Genomic DNA, 24,588 nt, shown 5'->3' with positions numbered 1-24,588 from the left:
TGTCCCAGCTGTTGTCTGTGGAGGAAGAGAGAGAGAACCAGCGTGAGCTCCAAGGAGACCCGTTGTGAAGGAGAACCATACGTACCAGAAGCTGTAATCAGCGAAGAGGTGAGAGAACTAACTGAGAACGATTCACTGTATCTTTGTGTCCCAGCTGTTGTCTGTGGAGGAAGAGAGAGAGAACCAGTGTGAGCTCCAAGGAGACCCGTTGTGAAGGAGAACCATACGTACCAGAAGCTGTAATCAGCGACGAGCTGTCATCTGTGGGAGAAGAGAGAGTACAAGTGTGAGCACCAAAGTAACGAGTCGAGGAGGAAAAATTCATACTTACCCAGCAGCTGTAGTCGGTGGAGAGGTGAGGAGACTCTCGGGAGAACAATCCACTGTGTCTTCGGGTCCCAGCGGTAGCCTGGGGAGAGCAAGAGGAACAGGAAAGGAGAGTGAGTCGACAACCAAGGAGCTGCGTGGGAAGACGGCGGAGTGCCGTGAACTACACGCAGGTACACGGACGGGAAACAGTACATACCCATATTCATTGTGATTTTATTCTGCCTCCAGGAAGGAAGAGGAGCGCGCCACGGGCAGAGGGAACCAGAGGCGGGAGCCCGTTCCCCGACGCAACTTTCACCCCCCCTGTCACTCACTTGCTCGTGGCCCCTTGGAGGACAGATCCAGACATTAGTTTTAATTCCCCTTTCCCAGTTCCCCCTATATTTTAATTATTTAACTCAATAAAGAACATTTTATACTTACCTGTTCCTCGTTGTGGTTTGGTCATTGGGTTGGTTTTGGGGACCTCCTCGAGGTGGGAATTTAGAAGGGGCGTGGCTTAACCACTAGCAGCCAGCCCCTGGCTTGTGACATTAACTAAAGGTAATAGGACAAAAATACAAAAAAGTCTAAAAATTACTAAGTCTAGAGCACACAAGGAGACAACGGAGATGCTGGATGCTGCGCGGTCTCCAGATCTGCCTAAGCTCTGCACCAGCATAAATTTATAGGCACGGTCTCAGGTCCGAATTCCAGGAATCATATTCAGGGCCTCATGGCACGCCTTTGATCCTTACGTTTACTGGGAATTATTAATTATAATTTATCTTAAATATACGACAAAGTCTCTTTGTCGTTCTTCTCCGACCTCCTCTGCGCTTTCTCCCACGAAGACAGGTCTTTAAATCATGCTTTAAACTGTAATGTATACCTTAAGCTTTGTTCTATCTAATACATGCATCAATCTCTCTACTCTTAATAAACAAGTAAATACAAAACCATATGTGTCACTTTGTTAAACATGCAATTTAAGAGCTGTCATAAATATACTCCCAACTCAATGATTATAATACTTTACATCAAAGCAACCCTAAGCGTATTAAGTAACATAAAGAGTTTAACATAGTAAAAGGAGTATAAAATAACAAACCACAGGTTTATATTGCTCAGAAGAAATACATATAAAATTAGGTGTATTATTTGGCTTATAAAGGCTGGATAATTAGCATCTTACACAACAATATACAGGAAAGGATGCATATGTGTATCCTTTGCGCTCTCAAATAACCCATAATCCTATGCGCGCAGCGCCGAAAGCACACCTTTTTACTGACGTAATGACGCAATGACGTGCACTTGCTAGCCTGTTCCATTTACGTGTTCTCCGAATGCTAAAGAGGAGCCTCGCCTAGCCTCTGAAGGAAGTTACTTGAAAAGACCAGTCCTGCCAAGGAAGTATCCTTGACATTGAGAAACACATTATATTTTGCTGCACTCCTCTACTTCCTTGCAAAGTCTTGATTTGCCCTGGCCATCATTACTGAGTGTTTACTGTGTTATTGTTTACCCGTATTTGATTCTTGCCTGTTTACTCATTCTGATTGTTTGCTGCCTGCCCTGCTCTCTGCCTGCCTTACCTTTATGATTACTGCTTTATCCGTGCTGTTGTGTTTGCTGGTGTTAGACCCTGCATGTTTGACTATGATTTACTAATAAACTTGCAAATAGATCCTCTGCCTACAGGAGCTTCCTACAATATCATAAAAATGTTTACCACTGTAACTGTAAAATGTTTTACTGGATCCTCAAAGGAATAGCATAGACATAAAACATAGACATAATAAATACTTCATATGGTGGTGCTGACTAGCCTGGCTCCGCCCTACTATGTGCTTCCACTTAATTTTGATTTAGCTTCAGTACTACGTCAGGGACTGCTCTGTAGAGTTTCGTTTTCTCCTGCAAAAATCTGCAGGACCAATCAGCGAACAGATGGGGGGTGGCTAAGAACGATGACGTTGAGGTCGGGCATCAGTTTGAGTTGTAGTTCAGTAATGGCAGCGGAGAAAGACATGAGAAAAGCTATTCGGTCCGTTGTTGCAAAACTGCCGAATATACAGAATGTAAAGCTGGAGCAAGAAGCAGGTTTGCTAAGTTTTGTTTGTCTAATTATTCTGACTTGTTGTTTCCGTCCGGTTTCGGTGCATGATATACATCACGACCAAACGTTAGCGATTGGTTATGGCAGATTCAGAGAGACTCTGGGCAGATCCAATAGTTTTAAACTTCAACAGAGGACCCTCCTTAACGGAAGTAACGCTTTGCAATGGAGCGTGGCCAGACTCTATGTACAAATGAAATGAATGTACGAGAGTCTGGTTGGACGAGGCTATGTGCTGACTACAATGCTGCAGCAAATGCACAATCTACACAGTCTATGGTCAATGACATAATCATAGTGCCATCCATATGCAGAAAAAGATACAAAAGTTGTTACTGGGGTAGTACAGTACCATTTCAAAAGTTCACATTTATTCCTAAAGGGTGTATATTAGTACCTCAAAGGTAAAAATTGGTACCAAATATGTTTAATACAAATTAGGACCGTTTGAACAGATATTGTCCCAGAAACAAGTGTGGGTTTTATACAGTAGTTCCTGAATAAAACATTCTGTACTCCACATACATCTTAAACCATTGAAATTGGTTGTGAAATAAATGTTATTGTGCTTTGTATCATTTGTGTATTTGTGATACTTATGTCTGGACCAATGTGGCCGCGTGTACAATACCCGACTGGTATTTATTATGTCTATGATTCAAGTGTTTGGCAATCTAATCCAAAATGTGATTTAAAAATATGTTAATTTAGACTTTTCTGTAAAAGTAATGTAAACACATAATATTTTATAACTGTGGTTGCTTAACTAATAAAGTTTGGCAAATAAACCACTAGAGAAATGCACTGTATATAAATCAAGTGAAAACCTTTTTCAAAATTTTTGTCTGCTATTACCGCACTATAGCATGCCATAACAGCAGGAATATTTTTAATTGTCTTTTTAATTGTGACTTTCTAACCAGCAATTGCACTCTGAACTGAACATGTTTAAATAATTTGACAGAAAAAATGCTTTTGAGAACTAGCTAAGCTTTAATTACTTCTGACTTACAATAAAACTTACTTTTACAGTCAGACAGTATGTTGTGAGTGTAAAACAAAGAAATTCATTTTTGTGTAATTTAGAGGTAAGTCAAGGGAGCAATTGAGGAGCTCAGATGCAAAAACTGCTACACTGTAAATGCCACCTCTGTAAAAAGTGTGAGATAATATGAATGCTCTCAGCATGTGTTATATACAAATACCTTTGCTTCAAATGCTTAATCCCAGCATCAGGTCATTCAGAAATACAATTTTATTGTCATAATCCATTAAGAGTCTGATAAAAAATGCTCATTTACAAGAAAACGTGTCAGATAGCAGGTTTTGCACCTGAGCTCATATCTTATTTCATATGCACTGTAAAAAACATATTGTGAAATTCACAGTAATTAACTGGCAGCAATTGACAAGTAACTTACTTTAGAAAAAGCACAGTTGTCAATTGCTGCCAGTTAACTACTGTGTTTTTTCTATAGTAAGTTACTTGTCAATTGCTGCCAGTTAAATACTGTGATTTTGCCGTACTGTAAGTTACTTGTCAATGGCTGCCAGTTAACTACTGTGATTTTTCCGTACAGTAAGTTACTTGTCAATTGCTGCCAGTTAACTACTGTGATTTTTCCGTACAGTAAGTTACTTGTCAATGGCTGCCAGTTAAATACTGTGATTTCTTTTCCACAGTAAGTTACTTGTCAATGGCTGCCAGTTAACTACTGTGATTTTTCCGTACAGTAAATTACTATTGTCAATGGCTGCCAGGTAACTACTGTGATTTTTTTCCACAGTAATTTACTGGCAGTCATTGACAAGTAACTAAGCAGAGATTATATGTTTTTAATATATAGTTCATTGTGGTTTTCCCTACAGCATTTGATTGGTTAGTTATTTTCTGTAAACATTCATCAATGTTAAAATAAAGTTGTAACGGCCAGCCTTAAAGGTTGAGTTACAATTATTTAAAAACTCAAGACTGTTAAAAGAAGGAAATACAAAAAACAAATCTAAAAAAATATAAAAGTCCAAGCGTGTTAAAAGTCCAAATGTGCAAAGTTTCCACTGTGTATATAAAATCCAAGAAAGTGATATCCAAAGTCCATAAAACGTAACTGGACAGGTAAGCCCAAATACACAAACTCCACAACCCAGCAACCGCTTGTTTTAGCTATAGCGTCAGCTAACCATGTGCTCCTGCTCCTTCCTTTTATACAAAGTTCCATGTCATGTGACCCCTCACATGACAGGCAGACGAAGCAAAATAAAAGACATACACACATAAAATAGCAAAAGGATAAAATGGCTAAGAAAACACGTAAAACTAATTTAAACTCAAATATACATAAGTCACAATATAATGAGTGGTAAAACATGTATCTTGTGTGATCATGTCACAACGTTAATTATCTAATTTAAATATGCTAAATTACAAAACAATACAATAAGTTTTCTGATTTGAGGGAAAATGCTACTATTTCACAGATATGTACTAAATTAAAAAAAAAATTTTACAGTCAAATACATTCAATAAATGCATGCTAACATTTGTAAAATAACATTTTAATTTGGATGAAAATGTATGAATTCCCAAGAAATGTATCTTAAAACATCTTAAACTTTTGTTACAATCTAAAAATATCTAAATATAATTCAGTACAATCTGTAAATAAAACAAAATCATTAATTATAAATCAAAAGTACACTTCAAGTAAACTGTTAAAGTTTCCTCCAATTTTTATTAAACACAATATTACTGTGAAGTATAATAACTGAAATGCAAAACAAATTTATGTGTACAATATTTTCACTCCAAAATAAATAGTTCTAGTGCACAACACAACCATTGATTCTAAAAATGATTCTAAATTCAGAATCCTAATTTTACAGTGTATAAGTAACATTAAAATATGCCCAAAAAGGTCAGTGAAACCATACCACAACAGACAATGTTAAGAGATTGAAAAGCTGTTTTCATTTAAATTGCTAGTAATCTACTGGATCCTACAGTATGAATAAACATATTTACAAGATTTACTAAAAGTTAGAATTTATGTTTAATTCTATTCAACATGATTAAACACATTATTGTTTAATTTACATTAAACGTGCCTGTATTGACATTTAAGTACGAAATAATATCAGCTTTGAGTGGACTAGTTATCAGATGTTTAAGTGAATCACCAAAACATGACTCCAAACAATGGACCTTTTCCAATAGATTATGTATCATATATGTGAACAAAGTTATTTATTAAGTTATTTATACACACTTCACTTTGATGAAACTGTGCAATTTTATTTCCTGTGTGCAGGTTTAGCCACTGGTAAAACCCCAGCAAACAGGGGACGTCCCCCGGACGTCGCGAACGTCCTCTTAGGTCCGCATAAGGTCCTCAATTGGTCCGCATTGTAACGTTCGCTGGCGGACCTTCCGGGGACGTCCGCATATGGTCCGCTAAATAACGTTCGCTTGCGGACCTTCCGGGGACGTCCGCATAAGGTCCGCTAAATAACGTTCGCTGGCGGACCTTCCGGGAACGTCCGCATATGGTCCGCTAAATAACGTTCGCTGGCGGACATTCCGGGGACGTCCGCACAAAGTCCGCTAAAAACCGTTTTCTGGCGGACCTTCTGGTGACGTCCGCATATGGTCCGCTAGACAACGTTCGCTGGCGGACCTTCCGGGGACGTGAAACCACTCGAAGCTTTAATATAAACCCATACACATTTAACCATAAGAGTTACCCTTTTATGCAACATCAAAGTAAAAATGCTGTTTTTGCTATGGCTTTACTAATGAAAATCGTAATTTATAGTATCTAATATTAAGAATTTCTTAATTTATAAACTACTTAGTATGCTTTACTGACTATATTACATAGATTCCATTAAAGCTGCTTACAATTGTTCTATAATTTTATTGCATTTAAAGTAAATGAAAGATCTGGCACCTTTGTCTTTTTTAGTAAATGATTTTCTCCACTATTCCTAACACATAATAACTATGGTCAATAAATCGAAATCACAATGCACATATTCATGTAATAGTTAAAGAATCCACCATTGTGAAGTTACATATCACTCAATTAAATATAAATGAAGTGCAAAGACTTGTTTATTTTTATTAATATGACACATACATTAATATGAGTGTTGTGTGGTTCTTCAAGCGTTGTCTTTCTCATATATGAAGCACTGCATGATAAATAATTGTAAAAATCTATATACATACATTATATCAAGGAAAAACTAATTTAAATCTACAACTACAGTTCAAATGTAAAACTTTTTGCATAGTTATTATTGCGAAGGATTCAAAATGCAAGCAAAGCAATGCAAACAGAAATGTAGAATGACAGTCGCTCAATCTGTTGCAAGCAATGACTTTCAAACAGCAAGTGCTAAAGAAGCCAAACACGCAGAATTACAAGTCCAACGCTGAAACTGCTGGAAAAGAACAGTGAAAAAGATACAGGTAAGACATTTACACATTTTTAGGTTTAGTATCAAATTGCAATGGTAACACTTTACAATAAGCTTGTATTTGTTAGCATTTGCTACCATGAACTAACAATAAACAATACTTCTACAATATTTATTAATCTTAGTTCATGTTAATTTCAGCATTTGCTAATCCATATTTAAAATGAAAAGTTATATATGTTAAATGTGTATTATATTTTGTTGTGGCATCTAGCGGTGAAATTGCAATCAACCTCAATTTCGAAACGCAATGAGATTCTATGGTAGCTGCCACAGGACAAAAATGTCATCGTCTGAAGCCCATGTTATAGTGCGTGCGTAAGGTCTACACTGTAGGTTATCCCTAGCCTGAGCGTAGCTCTGCGTAGCCTGATTTTTAACAGCGCTTCAGTTCTACGCGGACTTCAAGCGCTGTTACTGGTCCATTAGAACCCCTCTCATCAGGAAAAAAACTGCATCATAGCCATTTCCAATTGCGACGGTGAGAACAAAGATAGGCAAAGTTGAGGAGTGATTTTACTCAAACTGCAACGATTCGCTGTTTATTTACTTCCATCAGTGGCGTTCGTTACTCCTCATCCGAGGGCCGCTAATTCAAAATAAGTGTACAGAGTATCATGTGCCTTTTTCAAAATATGTGTCCTGCGTGTTGAGAGATCCTGTGTGCATCACATGTTTTGTCATAATAAGTGCCTGCTGCACACGCGTCAAAACCGTTTATGATAAAAAAGAGACGCTCACGTTCACAAAATACATGCAAGACACTCCCAAAACAGTAAACTCTGATTACACATGAGATTATGTGAGTATCTGGCAATCGTGAGTGTCTCTTTTATCATAAACCCTTTAGATGCATCTGCAGCAGGCACTTATTTTGACATGACACGTGATGCACATAGGATCTCTCAAAGCGCAGAACACATATTTTGAAAAAAGAAACCACACACATGACGGGCTACATACATGTTGTGACGAACTCCGAATCGAGTGCCCTCAAAAAAAGAAGTCACCGGCCGCCACTGCTGTTGGTCTTCTCAAAACATACACAACAATCTGCTGTTTCTTCATTTGTGAGTTAAACTGGCCAAGCTGCTTCTGTGGTTACACGCGTGGAAACTGCCTACCAGCGGTCTGCATGCTATAATGAGCCCTTGAGACAACGTATGGACGAAACACGCTCTGTAGAACAGTTTGTCCGTTTTGGGCTACTGTAGAAACATGATGACTTTCATGTATGGTGGACCGCGGTGTTTAGACATAAAAACGGCTTACTCAAATGTATTCATCTGTGAAAGATAAAAATCTCCATATCTCATTAAATGTGAATAAATGTTAAGATCAAGAATTTTTTTTAACTTTTTTATAAGGTTTTAGGTTGTGATGTGTCAGATAAATTTGCTTACCTAAATCCTTCAAGCCACGAAGTAGGACACTTTTGGCGCTTTTCCACTGCATAGTATAACCCAGTTCAGCACAGCTCACTTTTGGGGGAGGAGTAATGGGATGGGGTTTCGGATGTGAAGTCATGTGCAAAGTTACAAAAATGCAGAGCACACCACCATGCCTATGTCTGCATGGCATTTTTGTAACTTTGCGCATGGCTCCGCATCCAAAACGCACCAAAAATATAGGCGTCATGGCTTAAATGTTCTGTCCGCGGAGAGCTGATACTGATGACACGGGTGTTTGTACAGAACCTGTCATGTGAGAGAGGTAGTGGAAAATGTAGTTGTGGCTGTCAATTTTGATTTTGTGGCTACATTCCATTAATATGCTATGTTGCTCCATGTTGTGTGTGTGTTTGTATCACATTTACGATGATGTTACGGCAGTAGAGGGGACGCAACTGTAACAATAAGCCTATAATCGCCGCTGACATCTTGGGTCTTGAGTCTGCGCAGTAGCAATTTCGGGACCAGTCCTGCACAGTAGTGAGCAGGATGTAAAGCCGCGAAATCAAGGCCCCGCCCTCACTCTCCCAGAATGTGCATACACAGCTGTCAATCATGACGTGACAACACCGTTTTATAGCATTAACTAACTAACTAAAAACAAACTTATTTTAAAAACAAACACTTGAATTTACATCAGCATGATAAAACCTACAGTAAATGACAAAAAACAGCTTGGTCTTAAGTCCCATTAAATAAGGCGGGGTTTATGACCTATACTGGGACCAGTCACTGGGGAGTGATCGAGATGTTATGAAATCCCTTATGTTGCAGTAAATTAGCTAACTATGTAACAAAATTTCAGCAACGTTGGTACGCTGGAATTGTTTCTAATCGCGCATACACACCCTTATGTGCACCCCTGCCTATAATCTCACCCACTCTGAAGCGATACTAAACTGTACTGGAAAAGCAATGAAAGCGGTATGAGCTGCATTGTGCCGAGCCAAGTTGTACTCTACATTGGAAAAGCGCCATATTATGACATCAGACCCTGCCTGGAACACAGAAAAGCATGAGACAGTAAAGATGTTTGGTTGTGTTTGAATGCTTTCTCTGAACAAATTCCCCATGAACTATGCATGTAAACGAAATTAACCAAGCTACCTATTCTGGCTTTCCCCTTCTTATACATCCTGTAAAACCATAGCCAGAAAACCCACCATCTCAGCTTGTTATTAACAATATACTTATTTGTTCAAACAAATATAACTATATAACCTGCTATACAAGTCAAATATACAAATATAACTTATTAATAATCTTATTAACAAATATTACCAAATTAAACTATTTTAGCCAGGGAAACTTAAATGGCACTACACTGAAATGTCATATACTGGTATGGTTATAAAAGTATAAATTTTGACTCACAGCTCAATATGGTGGCCTGCAGGTCTTCATTCTTGATGGGATTCAGAAACTGAACTACTGTGTCTTCACAGACAAATAATCCAAAATCAGCCTAAGAGTGTGGAGTAAACAGCATCAAGCCTCTCTTTAATAGGGAACTCATCTATAAAAACAAACACTTGTTATACTTTTATGAATTATCAAGTTGTACAACACACAGCAATAAGGATTTAGACAAACAATCACAGATTTTATTAATTTTATTGTTGTGTCTAATATATATATAGAAACAACTTGTGTTGTAAAAGAAAGGATGACAGCATATCTCTTTATCACGTGCCAGTATAGGCCCTGACTGCACGTGAGAACATTTGAATTATCTGGCACGAGGCCTCACACGTCATACTTCAACTGACACAACGGTCTCGATGGTAGGAATAAGCAAAAGCTCCTTTAAATTTCGTCATTTTTTTTATACACATCCCGTTTATTTTGTAGTTAATTGTTAGATAAGTTAGTAATTTCGTAAATTTTTCGTTACAGGGTAAGATTTCGTTACCATATACAGTAAATATTGGTTCAAGAGGGCAGTTTGATAACTCAGTCGAGGTTTGTAAATGGTAAATAACTTATTCGAGGTTTGTAGCCATATTTAAGTAACTCGCTTACTTTGTTTCAGTGTTTGAGTAAATGTATAATGTTATTAAGTAATAATTAATATAAGTTACTGCGCGAGCTCATTACGGCCGTTTCTCAATCCGAAGGCTACTGGAGGTGGCATATGTAGGCTGTATACGTCATCAAGACTGTCAGATTTAAGAATATTAACAATTCTAAAGTTGACTATTATTCTTAGTTAATCGTAAATTGTTGTAATATGCGTATGACTTGCGAATGTAATGCTCATTTAACTTAAATAAACCAGGCTTGATGACGTATGCAGCCTGCATATGCGACCTCCGCAGGATGCAGCCTTCCGTTTCAGAAATGGCCTACAAGTGTGAGCGTGCGCGAGATTCTGTCTGAATTGATTCTTTAGTAATGGCAAAGCAAAAATTTACTGTCGTGGTGATTAAACGCATTTTAAAGTTTAAATTAAAACGCCTAACTTACCTTTCCAGGGGTTTCTGTTCCTGCAGTCTTTCAGGGGTGCTGGCGCGTATGACGATGCGGACATGAACAGCATACTACAGTATACCGCCACCTACTGTACTGTAGTACAATAACGTGTAGGATTGAATACTGTGCCAAACGCAGTAAAAAAAAAAAAGCCATTTAATTCATTGTAAAAACAATGGACATGCCAGTTCAAGTAACTTGTGGGCTAAATCACCAAAATAAGTTTGTAGATGTGGTTCAATTATTTTTAATGTGCAGCATAATGAATCAGCCTGAATGCATGTAGCCTGTGAACATATTGTTTAGACTTTATTTTTAAACCTTTATCTGGTGTATGGTTAAACCTTATGATGGTAGCAATTGAATACAAATCTTAAACTGAATCAAATCTCTTATAATAATACATAAAATCTCTGGGACGGTTGGGGGTACATCAGGGTAACATTTAAGCAGCTTAATTTTTTTAATTCTTTTATATATTTTGATGTGTATATATATATATTTACTTTCTTTATTTTGTTTTCTCAGCTTTTAAACATCTAAACATGTCCTCCAAAAAGGTAAGTTCAGCACCAGATCAGCTTATCTTATACTGTAATATTGATACTGGTTTGAGAAAAACTAAGATTAAACATCCTACATGTTTCCAGGAAAAAGGAAAAAACATTGGAAAACAATTTTAGCCTAAGGTTTGAGAATAAAGCCAATGGTTCTCTATTAAGGCTAACTGTGTATATTGCCTTTGAGGACTGCAAGCTGAACTTACAGATTTATATGGACTTTACTTACAGGTTTCCTGTGCTGTTTTGCTCCATTTTACTGAACAAAATAAGGCTGAGGTAGCACCATCCTTGTGGTTAGAGTGAAAGAATGTGGTAAGATTTTATCCATGTTTTATAAAATACAAATAAACATGAACAACATGGTCAGCTACATATAAAAAATAAAAATAATCAAACATGCTTGTTTTTATCTGAAGGGTATTGAGACCAAAATAAACAATGTGCCATTCTGGACAAACAGCTGTGGACAATATGCAGTCAGAGTAGCCCATTTTCTCACACAGGTAAAGTATGCAAAGTAATACCAAACTTCTTTTTAACCTCAACAAATACTGTCAAGCCAAATATACAATGTTTGTATGAGGTACTGTGCAAAAGTCTTAGGCCAGCATGCTACCATTAAATTTGTGGTTTTTGCAATTGTGTAGTGATCATATATCATTATATCTCAGTTTCTTTATTAGGATACAACCAGAAAAAACAGGAAATGTGTATGTAGTATTAAAAACAGTATAAAAGTTTAAGCTGAAGTGTCAAGTTTTTAGGGTAAACCCCCCTTTCACTTGAGCAATAGCAGGCAACTGCAGGATCTCTTAAACCTAAATAAAATCAAATCCTAATTCTAATCAATGACTTCAGTCTCCTCAAAAAAGCTCAAGATGTGTTTTGTGCCAAGAGAAGTCACATTAAATATGACTGATGTCTGAAGAAGACATTTAGTTCTAAAAAAAAAATTATTTTTAATTTTGAGTACATATTTCCTGTATTTTCTGTTTGTATCTTAATAAAAAAGTGAAAAATAAATATGGATGGACATTAAAACTTTGCTAAAACAACAAAGCTGGTGATGGTGGCCTAAGACACTTGTACAGTAATGTATATTGACCAAGAGTTGGAATGATCAAGAAAAATGCATGTTGTCTATCCATATTTTCTTTAAATGCACATTTATTCACAGTTCAGTAGGACAGTAAATTATCTAAGGGTAAAATCATTATTGAAGGTGATTTAATTGTCACTGCATTCATTGTTACATGATTTAAAACAGTGGGAATCATTGTGTAAGTTTCTTAATAATATCAAATACTTCTTTTTTGTCTTGTTGTTTCTAGACCTGAGGATAAGATTTCCAGTTTGAAAGTGAAGAAAATGAATCATTGTTAACAGCAAATAGGAGTATTTCTCAGCTGAAAAGCCAGGTGAAACTATAAGGTCACTATGATTCACTTTCATATTATCATTCTTTTCAGATTTTTTTCCCTGTGTTTTTTTTGTTAGATGAGGAGCAACCAGTAAGAAAAAGCAAAAAGATGTTTTGATGTTGCCTGAGGCACCTTATTGTGAGTACATTGTAATGTTATTAGTCATTTAAATTGTTATACTTCTGTGGAATTAAGAAACAATATATTTAATCTCAGTCTACAGTATTTGTAGTATAATGATGATTACTTGATTTAAATTTATTAATTGTTATATGCCTTGAGTGACTTACAAATGATTGTTTTTATTGTTTACAGTTCCATTTCATGCACAATCACAAATGCAGCACATCAATCAATTTCTTCCAACCAGCGAATCAAGGTACACTATTTTGTTATTTTTTTATCTTAAATTATTGACATTGGTTTTCTTCCAGACAGACTTGTTGTTCATTTATTTTACTGGTATAGTTAGTAATGTTATTAATGTTTCAAAACACCTTCTTGAAAGAAATCTTGGAGTGGAGAATCATTTTGAAAGTAGACCAAATCCAGGACAACATCACAACAGTGGTCGGAAAAATGGAGCAAGCCAAGCTGACTTTCAAAAGATGGTATGTGCCATAACACACGCAACATTACTAGTCACTGCTGACTTTTTACCCATGTTTACTACGGATTGTTTTGTTTGTAGATTCGTTATCTGTTTCTTCAGAGGGGAGGCAGTTTGGGAGATGGGAATTAGGAGGATGCTACAGTTACACAGGGCAAATTTCAGCAGCTCAGTTTCAAACTTGCAACTAACATTGAGTTAAAGTGAGTCTGTGTGAATATACTCTACATATTATACTTCAATATGCCTTTAACACAAAAAACTACAATAATATCAAAGATCAATATAATAAGACAACTTATATTATTTTATGTCATAGTAAAATATTGTGTGTGTGTGTGTGTGTGTGTGTGTGTGTGTGTGTGTGTGTGTGTGTGTGTGTGTGTGTGTGTGTGTGTGTGTGTGTGTGTGTGTGTGTGTGTGTGTGTGTGTGTGTGTGTGTGACCTATGCTCTCTCTGAGATGTGTATGTTCACTTTGTAGCTGGTCAGGGTGGAAGACCAGCTGACGTACCAGTTTTGCCAGGTTAAAGGACCAGCTTAAACCAGCTAAGACAGCCAACCAACTTAGCCAAGGTGGTATATGCTGGTGGGTCAGCTGGTCTTCCCGCCTGACCAGCTACAAAGTGTCCAAAACCTCTGTAAAACAATCCTGCTACACCAGCCTGACCAGCTGAAACCATACTGAGTATTCATATTCATATCGATTTGCATTTACACATAAAATAGGTAACATACAGTACTGTGCAAAGTCTAGGCCACCATCACCAGCTTTGTTGTTTTAGCTAAATTTAAATGTCCATCCATATTTATTTTTTACTCTTTTTATTAAGATACAAACAGAAAATACAGGAAATATGTACACAAAATTAAAAACATCAGTCAGTATTTAGTGTGACTTCTCTTGGCACGAAACACATCTTGAGCTTTTTTGAGGAGACTGAAGTCATTCGATTAGAATTAGAAAGGATAAAATTTTATTTATGTGTAAGAGATCCTGCAGTTGCCTGCTATTGCTCAAGTTGAAGGTGAGTTTACCCTAAATACTTTAAACTTCAGCTTAAACTTTTATACTGTTTTTTAATACTACATACACATTTCCTGTATTTTCTGGTTGTATTCTAATAAAGAGACTGAGAAATAAACATATGATCACTACACAATTGCAAAAACAACAAATCTAATGGTAGCATGCAGACTTTTGCACAGAACTGTATGTCCACATTTAGCCACCTTTACTTTGAGTGAACTGTAACAGCAACTATAATGCCATAAACATTCAATACTAAGGTAAAAGAGAGTTGTGCATGCTTTCTAGTTTTAGCACAGAATTCTGTCTCCCTTTTAAATGTTTGCTACAGATTTTTTGCAAGACATTTTTGTCCAACCTAAAAACAACTTGTACTGACATATATTAAAATACATCAGTGCCCTTTGTTTTTTTTACATCAGATTGCACACAAGTAATGTTTTAGTAAGGCATGTTTGTTAAAACTGGTTATATTTCATAATTAAACTGAGGCATAGTCCTGGTTTAAGCTCCTTGTCTGGGAAACCACCCCAATAAATACTTAACTTTTGAATGTGTTCGTTTCGTTGTTTTAGGTTAGAAGACCACGGAAATATTTGACATCGGAGTCCAGCAGACAGCCAGAGACACGCAGACACACGCAGCTGAAGCGCGTTTGACTGACGCGTACGGGAGATCCGGCACGCGCACGGGAGCTCGCGCACGAGAGCTCGCGCACGCTCACACAAACACGGAGCACAGGATAATTACAACTGTTTAATTAAAATAAAAGAACTTTGTGGTATACAATGTTTAGCGTGTCTGATTTCATTGGTTAGCAAGGAAATAAAACGACGTGCTGAGGACTTTAGGCGAACGTCCCCTAAAAGTCCCGAAAGTCCGCTGACCGTCCCGCGAACGTCCTCGCAAAAGTCCGGAGGACGTCCTCGCGGAAGTCCGCTCGACGTAACGGGAACCATACACGATGACGTTCGGGGGACGTTCGCCTAAAGTGCTTAGCATGTTATTTAGCTTACAAAAAAGGTCCCCATGACGTCCCCTAAAAGTCAATAAAGTCCCCAAAGCGTCATTTTGAACGTCCGGAAGACGTTTTTGCGGACGTTCGCAGGACGTCAAAAGAACCCTACACGATAACGTCCGGGGGACGTTCGCAGATGCCATTTAGGGGACGTCCTGGGGACCTTTTTTTGTTTGCTGGGACTCTAATGGGCATGACTGCTCTCCATTCAGAGGGCTTATGTGTTTTCATGTCTCACCAGCATATGGCCAAGATGATTTCAGTGTAATACTGTTTAAAGTATCTATTAGCCTACCATGTGTATTTTCTCTAAAATTAAATATTTTAGCAGCAAAAGAAGTCACAGAAGAAGAAGCTAAGCAAGTTAACCCACAAACGAAGAAGAAACAGCAACTTGTTGTGTATAATTTGAGAAGACCAGCAATGATGGAAGTAAATAAACAGCGACTTTTGATGCAATTTGAGTTAAATCACTCCTCAACTTGGCTCATTTTTGTTTTCACCGTCACAAACGGAAATACCTATGACACAGTTTTTTTACCTGACGGGAGGGGTTCTGGTGGACCAATCTGACGCGCTGTAGATAGACGCGCGTCAGTAGATCTGATGCGCTGTTAAAAATTTTGTGAGGTGCGCGTCAGGCTACGCAGAGCTATGCACAGGCTACGGACCTATGCACGACTATAAATCGCCCTTTAAACTGACATACTGGGTTCATCCCAATTCAGGGGCTGTGGCCTTCCAAGGCCGTATCTGAAGGCAAATGACATCACCGGGCTGTGACGAAGGCTGTCACAATTCGAAGGCTCATTCATATAAAAGCCTCTTACTGTGGCCTTTTCCCCACTGATTCCGAGTTAGGGCTGTAACGCTATAGCTTGTCCCATTAAAAAGACCTGCCTGATTATGCATCAAAAATCATAATCATTCAAAATAAAACAAAATCATTCAAAATATTCTTTATTATCATGAAAATACCTGAAACTATTTGAAGAACAGCAATATAAATATTCTTGTAGACATTTCATGGAACAGCGTTTGCAATGCTAGCCTACTTCTTCTGTGGCACAAAGTTAGTTTCTGCACGAGAGCGCCCCCTGGCTTTTGGATGTGGCGGCATTTCATCGTAATTCATGCAAATTCATTAATTGAGAAAACGCGCATTTGCACGATAAATCGTTACAGCCCTACCGAGGATCCATAGATGTATCCTTCACAGCCTTGGCTATCCCAAAATTCAATATGAAGTCTTGGTATTTTGAAATAAACATTCAAAACTGTAGTTAAATAAAATTGTATATTTTGCTAATTAAAGGTCCTTGTGTCTGTTTTACTATTATAAATGATGTTTTAGTGATGTAAATTAATATTATTGCTGCAATGTTGTGTGTTGCATTTTGCTTTTGTATATTTCTAAGGTTGGTGAATTTTACATACTGTTGGATAGTTTAATCTGCATCAATGTGTTATATTTTCTAAAGTATACAAAGAACAATTCCCGCACACTATCTGCTTGCTGAAAAAATGAATTTAATGAAAGTTGCGTTGCAACGTTTCGATCAACTGATCTTCATCAGGCAACTGATTATAAAGTCCAATCCACCTTTAGGAATGTGTAAATCAGTTAACAGTTCCAGGAAAAAAAGTAGTTTTTTAAACCCCTTCCATTTCCATGTCCATGGGTTCAAAGATGAATAATGCACTTGTGCACAGAAAAAGTCTCTGATTTCCTTGGCAAAAATGTGCACTAATCACAGTTTCACAAATGATAGTTAAACCATCCAATTCAGTTCACTCACTGAAAACAATGATTTGCTTACCAGTGTTCAGTAGAAAAATAGAAATATGTACATCACCACTCAATTTGTGGACAAGACTCCCCAGGTAGCCAAAACAGTTTGGCCCAATAATGGCCCAAATCCGGCAGGCCAGAAAAAAAAACACGGCCCAGTTCCGGCTGCCAGAAAAGGGCCAACTCTGGGATGAATGACGCCCCAGAATCGGCCCAAGTACACTGGCCCATGTCCGGGTGCCTAAAGTGAGCCGGCACTGCCAGCACAGTGCCAGAATCACGCCAGCTAAAACTGTACACTCAGCCAAAACTGGCCAATGTCCGGGTGCTTAAAGTCAGCCGACACTGCCAGCAAAGTGCCAGAATCATGCCAGGTTAAACTGTACACTCAGACGAAACTAGCCCAAAAAATTTTTTAAAGTGTTTTTTCCACAAAACAATACTTTATAACCTTAGCCCTTAAGATGGCATGTACTTATCCCTTCTTAAAAAAAACTTTTATTATATTTAGTTAAAAAAAGTTAAACTGCACATTAGAAGTTCTATCCTCAATGTTTGTGATGCTTTTAATGTGTTAAGTGTCACACTTTACTGTAGGTGTTTAAAAAAGAAAGAAAAATATACAGTATGTTTACATGTTTATTTGAAACATAACATTACATTAATAAAACATTAATAAACATCTGGACACTCCTCAAGTGTACCCTAAAAGAAGGAAAGACTGAGAGAAAAGAGATAAGAGGGGGAACAGAAAATGACTCATGGTTACTTCATCAGATAGACTGAAGGCATTAATGTTAAATTGGGTAAATGTTAAAGGAATAGTTCACCCTAAAATAAAAATTCTGTCATCATTTACTCATCCTCATGTTGTTTTAAAGGTAGGGTAACAGATTTGATCCTGAAAGATTTTTAGTTATGCTGGTTAAGAGGCTGTTTACACTTGGTATTAAGATGCGTGTTCACGTGCGCTCATCTCCTGTCTGTAAACAGCAAGAAAAGCAAACTTTTCTGCTGAATTGACAACCTGTACAGGAGCCACAAAACGAAAGGCATCTTTTATAACAACAACAGCAAAAACTGCCTGGATCAGCAAGAGCAAAAACCCAAATTAACATCTGTAACTTTACTGCTTTACCACGAGATGAAACAGCTGCAGGAGGCAAAGGGTCTGAAAGGGTCGTTGTTTATTTTGGTAAGGTAGGTACGCGATATGTTTGTATTGAGATGGATTCAGATATTCTACTTTGATGAAACATTGTGTTGCTTATGAAATTTGTGTTCGTTTACGGATTGGCATAACGATATAGTTACTACGTCTACACAACCGAACGTGTGCTTAAACTAATTCTGATATAAACCAGTTGTTTATGTTGGTTATTTTGGAAGTGTTATTCACTTTGTACTGCAAAGTTTTCTCACTGGTGAATGAGACATGAAATGTGACCGTCTGATCTGTGCATGTTCATGAAAGAGGCGTGACTTTGGATGGCGATTTGACTTAAGGGTGGGATCGTGATTTCATTACTAGGCGGCTACCGTTAGCATTTTTCAAAATGTGTTACCCTACCTTTAAACCTGTATGAATTTTTTCTGATGAACACAAAAGAAGATATTTAGAGTAATGATGGTAAACACACAGCAGATTGTAACCATTGACTTCCATAGAAGGAATAAAAAAATATGATGGAATTTAATGGGTACCGTCACCTGTGTGCTAACCATCATTTATCAAAATATTTTCTTCATCATATATCACAATACTTTCAAAATACTTTTTCCTACTATGGAAGTCAATGGTTACAATGTGCTGTGGTTTTACCATCATTACGCAAAACATCTTAATTTGTGTTCATCAGAAAAAATCATGCAGATTTAGAACAACATGAGGATGAGTAAATGATGAAAGAATATCTATTGAACTATCCCTTTAACAACAATTGAAATACCTTGAATTTGCTTGTTTTCAGGCCCGCTCTCTTATTCTTTTTGCATCTCTGTCAGATGCAAGCTGCAGAAGTTTTTACGAACTTTTCTACTTCACCATCTGGTGCACGAACAGTAGTTGAATTTCTTCTGACAGATTCTTGAAAAGAAACAAAATTATTTAATTAGGTAAATGCAAGCATGTTAGTTTAACCCTGGAGAACCCAAGAACCCTTCTCTTAGAATCAATTAACACTGGCTACATTAGACCCGTGGGTTCTCCAGGGTTAAATGTTACCTACAAGCTATTCTGCTTCAAATACAATGACAGGTACTTTAGGGTGGAAGACTTATAGCTTCATAGATTAACATTGTAATGGCTTTATATACAGTGGCAAGAAAAAGTATGTGAATTTCACAGTTTTCTGAACAAATTTGTCATAAAATGCAATCTAAACTTTATCTAAGTCAAGGGCATTGATAAACGTAATGGGGTGGTTTCCCGGACCAGGATTAGCTTAATCCAGAACTAGGCCTTAGTTTAATTAGGAAATATAATTAGTTTTAACAAACATGCCTTACTAAAAACATTACCTGTGTGCATTTTGAGGTAAAACAAAGGGCACTGATGTATTTTAAGATATGTAAGTGTAAGTTGTTTTCAGTTTGGAGAGCTCTTAAAACTGTTTAAGTCTAGTCTAATCCCTGTCCGGGAAACCGCCCCAATGTGTCTAAAAATAATTACACAAAAACATTCTGATCTTTCATGTCTTTATTGAGAACTACCAAAAAACATCTTAGTGCTTGTGAAAAAAAATGTGAACCCTTAATTGAATGACCTCAAAAAAGCCAATTGGAGTCAGGTTTTAGCACAGCTATGGCCCTATTGTTTTTTCCCCAGATTCAGTTAAATTTTTTCTCAAATTCCGTGTTTTTCGTTTTATTCTGGATTCTGGTTAAATTAAATTTCAGTAATCAAAAAGCACATCTTATCAACTGAAAACATAACAGAAAATAAGCAGATCCACCACTGCAGTGAATATACTGTACTGTATGAGTGTGCGACTGTGCGTTTCCACAAGGTGACGTGCCTGTTTACCAGCATGTATAGCTCGTATATGGTTCTCAAGACACGAGGGCTCACTAAGTTTTCTTTCTTGTTTAAGTGAACATAAACAGCTGTATGTTTATTAGTATATTGAAGCAGTGCCGTCTTAAAGCTGTCTTGGGTGTTCAAAGCTGTCTTGAGTGTTCAATGTTCATTATACAAAGAAAATGAAAACCCCTCACTACTATTAACTTAATAAATTTCACAGCTGCACATTTAATCCATACAGTGAGGACTGTGCAGTGTTTTATTTGTATTTATTGCTAAGGTTCATGTTAAAATCATGTTGACAGACAATTTCATAACTAATATATTTACATTTAATACAGATGCCTGAAAACTAAAACAAGATGAGTATAGTATTATGATTAAGTGGAAATATTAAAAATTTGGTTGCTTTTCAGTAGCATTGTTGTAGTGACAGCCAAAATACATTGGCCTATATGTAATAAACATGAGTAGTACAAAGTCCATTTCCTACTTTGCAAACTCGACACAACAGCAAAAAAACTAAACAAAAATGAGTGGAAGTGGCAACGAATATCCAAAGATGATAAATTGTGGACAAAAAGGTAGCACGAATTCCTTTATATGGAAGTGGTTTGGCTAGCTAAAAAACTGACAAGGCGCAGATTAAAATATAATGAACCCTCTTATTTTTGTGGCTTCAGTCATTGTTGGCATACTGTTTTAAAGCTGGAAGCATTAACAACTTACATGGAAATATATATCATTATCGTTCAATATGGATTTTTGCCATATTGCCCAGCCCTAGGCCGATGTATTTTGGCTGTCACTACAACAATGCTACTGACAAACAACCAAATCTTTTGTTTTTTTAATCATAACACTATACACATCTTGTTTTACTTTTCAGGCATCTGTATTAAATGTAAAAATATTAGTTATTAGAATCTATGATTTAACATTAGCAATAAATACACACAAAACACTGCACAGTCCTCACTGTATGAATTAAATGTGCAGCTGCAAAAGTTGTTCAGTTAAGAAAAGTGAGTGATTTTCATTTTTGGGTGGAAAGAACATTTCTGACACAAAAAGCAGTAGGCTACTGTCACTTTAAGACCCAGAACAGCTTTAAGACTGCACTGCTTTAATATACTGATACTGACACATCTAGCTGTTTATGTTCACTTAAACAAGAAAGAAAACTTAGTTTAGTGATCACGCATGTGTTGACTGCGTGCTGTGTGCATGCTTCGCGAGCCCTCATGTCTGAGGAACAAATGTCAAGCGTGCGCGTTGTGGGAACGCTGAGTTGCACACTCATACAGAACAGTATATTCAATGCAGTGGTGGAGCTGCTACTTTTCTTCATTTTTTCTAAATTTGTGAATGTCCTGTAAATAATATATACTTTTTAAAGCGGTACGGACGTGTGCGTGGGCAAGGCGGACATGGAAAGAAAGTATACTGTACCTTTTCTGTCTGTTCTGTTCCAGCCTTTATTGGAACCTGCTAGTGCTCTGAAAAACACATGAAAGATCTGAATTTCTTGTGTAATAATTTTTAGACACATTATGTTATTTATGTATATTTATTAAGAAAACCATTACATTTACTTGCTAATGTATATATACATAAACATACAATACATATATAATATTGATGGCTCTTGCTTCGTTCTGAAACCCTAGATGGCAGTTTTCTTATCCTCGAACAAACTGTCATCACAAGGGCCATGTTTACATGCACAAAATTTTGTCAATCCGACTGAATTTAATCCGATGAAAGGTTACAACAATACAGTTTACATGCACCCTAAACATGTTTAAATGTTTGCACCTCAAAATGTTTGTTTTCATGTACATTTTATATAAACCGAACATCTGTGCAAGCGCACAGCCAGGGTTGGCAGCTTCACATATCAAAACCATCCCCATGGACATTCAAAATTAGCCCAAAAGCCTCCCAATGACTTATCACAGCCCAAATACCAATAACTAATGAACAAAATCCTTTCATATCTGACCCGCAGAAAAAACAACTCGCAAAGACAGTTTAAACAGTAGCCCAAATCTGAACGAAAAAAAGAGAGGACTTGGCAATGCCACCCCAAAGCCAAACCAAAGCAAATAAGAGGTAAATATACGACGTGAACTTGAGCACAAATTTTCTGTGCACATGCACAATGTATTTTTGCATCCGACAAAATACTTCGATTCACGCATTTAACTGCATACTTTTCTCCTGCTGATCGGATCACAGATTGGACTACACCACCCCTTTCAATACGATTCAAATTTGCATCCAATCTACCTCAATCGTATTGATTAAGGTTTTTACATGACGGCTTTTTAATACGATTGAGCCATCAATACGATTACAAACTGATTAATTGGTTGCATGTAAACATAGCTACTAGAAACATAAGTACTAGAATAAGGGCACACCACTAAGGTAAAAAAAAACGGTTACATGCCCAATTGTGCCAGTGTTGTATTATCGAGAAAGTTCATTATTATTTTTATACCTTTTTAAGCCTTGCCTATTTAAAATTGTAATATTTGCAAGATGCAGCAAAATTTAATTTTCAATTATATAAAAAAGTAAGTTTTCCTTACTCTTAATCACACACATCCACAGATAATTGTGTTTTCTCTACCATTATATTTATATTTCAAAATGACTGCAAATGCCAAATCCATTAACTGGAATTGTGATCTAATAAAATATCTTGTTATTATAGTTTACATAACAACGTTTACATATCAAAGTTTAGTTTAGACTACTTAATGTAAAGACTTTTTAAAGACTTGTTATTTGTAATATATATTTGTAGCCCTAAACAAATCCCTATCATACTTCAGGCCCCAATTGACCCCTCAGACAGTCCTGACATTAACAATGCAACAAAACTGATTCCCAAGAAATATCCATGCCCCGTCCAATATTGTACTTTTACTTACATTAATTCTTCAAATGAATTCTGTCCAAACTGATGATCTTGAGAAATCTAAATGTGACAAAAACAATCACAATAAGTTGTTAAGTTGTATAACCGACAGACAGATCATAGATACAAAATGTTGAGTAATAATTACATAATTAAGGTTCACTCATTTTCTACAAAGCATCTTTCAATAGATGAAATCGGTTATAATGCTGTGCAACAGTGAGGTGGAAATATTTTTACTGCAGGTGCACTTTAGCCTAAGTAAAGAAGTTTAACTACCAGCTGTGTCCTGTAGCTGCAATGCTCTCTATTCTGTGAAATTTAAACGTTTTCTGTACCAGACAAAGTTATCCATTGGTAAAAAAAAATACCTCAGTCAGCTGTATAATAGCGGAACTGGCTGAGGTGGCTACGAGTGTTTAGCAGAATAGCTTCACGATCCCTCAGTTACTCCCGCCTGCTGCATAGACTGCTGAGGCAAATCCTCAGACCAGTTTTATGAGTTGCGAAATATTATTTGTTTGTTTTGCTAAACGAAATATTACTGTTTAAGTAAGTTCATTAAACTGAGCAGAGTTCATTTCTTATGTCCGAATTCTCCTTGTCAGATAAATTATAAAAATCGATTTTCTACTCAAATTTATCTAGAAAGACTTCAGTATTTTAATAATAAATTAAAATGCTAATTTACATATTTGTTGAAGCGGGATTGTGGTCATTTAAAAAATTACGTATACTATATCAGTCACACCAGTTTGTCCTTCTTTTAAATGAAGTTTACATATATCTAATATGTGCAGAGTATAAATATTTTATGCATTAAAAATATGTTAAATAACTTCCAAAAAGTCTTACCTCAGAGAAATTGCAGCAGACTTCAAGCAGCAACAACCGTTAAAGCCCGGTAAATGTCGTCACTAGATGTCGCAGCTAGTGCGCATGTCTTGAAACAGCAGCAGTTCTTTTTCCAAAATAAAAGTTCCTTTAACCAGCTTTAATTGTCTAAAAATTGTAATCGATAAATTATAAATAGATCAATCTTTATGATCAAATTAGTTCAAATTCTGGAAAAGGGCTGAAAATTGTAGTTGTAATAAAGTAAACAAATTGACAAGCTTTACAGCTTATTAATTTTTTTTATATTTTTATAAAATTTCAATTTAGTATTTGACCATTAATTAATACAATATATGTTTGTTGAAATATTACATACATAGAAAATATTTCAGTATAAACTTAATAGCCCAGATACTAACATTCAATAGGCTAATGGCACTTTATGCCTCTTCAAACCTATTCTTAACATTAAAATATGCTTCTCCCCTTCCCTTATTTTATTAGGGAAAAATTTCTAAGCTTAACTTTTCCTCAC

At 36.6% G+C, this 24,588-nt stretch overlaps 3 long non-coding RNA genes across 6 annotated transcripts; 1 reads left to right on the top strand and 2 right to left on the bottom strand.

Moving 5' to 3' along the window:
* Nucleotides 1-5,999: 5,999 nt before the first annotated feature.
* On the bottom strand, nt 6,000-9,873 carry LOC141281346 (uncharacterized). Of its 2 annotated transcripts, none has more exons than XR_012335613.1 (3): nt 9,736-9,873; nt 8,314-9,359; nt 6,000-6,874 (listed from the first exon to the last, which is right to left on the bottom strand). It is a non-coding gene; the product is annotated as an uncharacterized lncRNA (long non-coding RNA). The 2 variants fall into 2 exon arrangements; XR_012335614.1 differs by having other exon boundaries at nt 6,000-6,871.
* LOC135750259 (uncharacterized) lies at nt 6,765-15,651 on the top strand. 3 transcript variants are annotated; one of them, XR_012335610.1, is made up of 9 exons: nt 6,765-6,902; nt 9,758-11,393; nt 11,625-11,708; nt 11,813-11,899; nt 12,728-12,955; nt 13,133-13,196; nt 13,326-13,428; nt 13,509-13,630; nt 15,031-15,651. It is a non-coding gene; the product is annotated as an uncharacterized lncRNA (long non-coding RNA). The 3 variants fall into 3 exon arrangements; XR_012335611.1 differs by lacking the exon at nt 6,765-6,902 and having other exon boundaries at nt 10,008-10,145; nt 10,258-11,393; XR_012335612.1 differs by lacking the exon at nt 6,765-6,902 and having other exon boundaries at nt 10,211-10,334; nt 10,836-11,393.
* Nucleotides 15,652-17,842: 2,191 nt separating this feature from the next.
* Nucleotides 17,843-24,249, bottom strand: LOC135750296 (uncharacterized). The gene is made up of 5 exons (XR_010532684.2): nt 24,072-24,249; nt 23,230-23,276; nt 21,740-21,786; nt 19,215-19,351; nt 17,843-17,986 (listed from the first exon to the last, which is right to left on the bottom strand). It is a non-coding gene; the product is annotated as an uncharacterized lncRNA (long non-coding RNA).
* Nucleotides 24,250-24,588: the final 339 nt, after the last annotated feature.

Source organism: Paramisgurnus dabryanus, chromosome 21 (genome assembly GCF_030506205.2).
Source record: "Paramisgurnus dabryanus chromosome 21, PD_genome_1.1, whole genome shotgun sequence".
Classification (NCBI taxonomy): Eukaryota; Metazoa; Chordata; class Actinopteri; order Cypriniformes; family Cobitidae; genus Paramisgurnus; species Paramisgurnus dabryanus.
The sequence above is the reverse complement of the archived record's forward strand: the minus strand, read 5'-3'. Positions and strand labels throughout refer to the sequence as shown.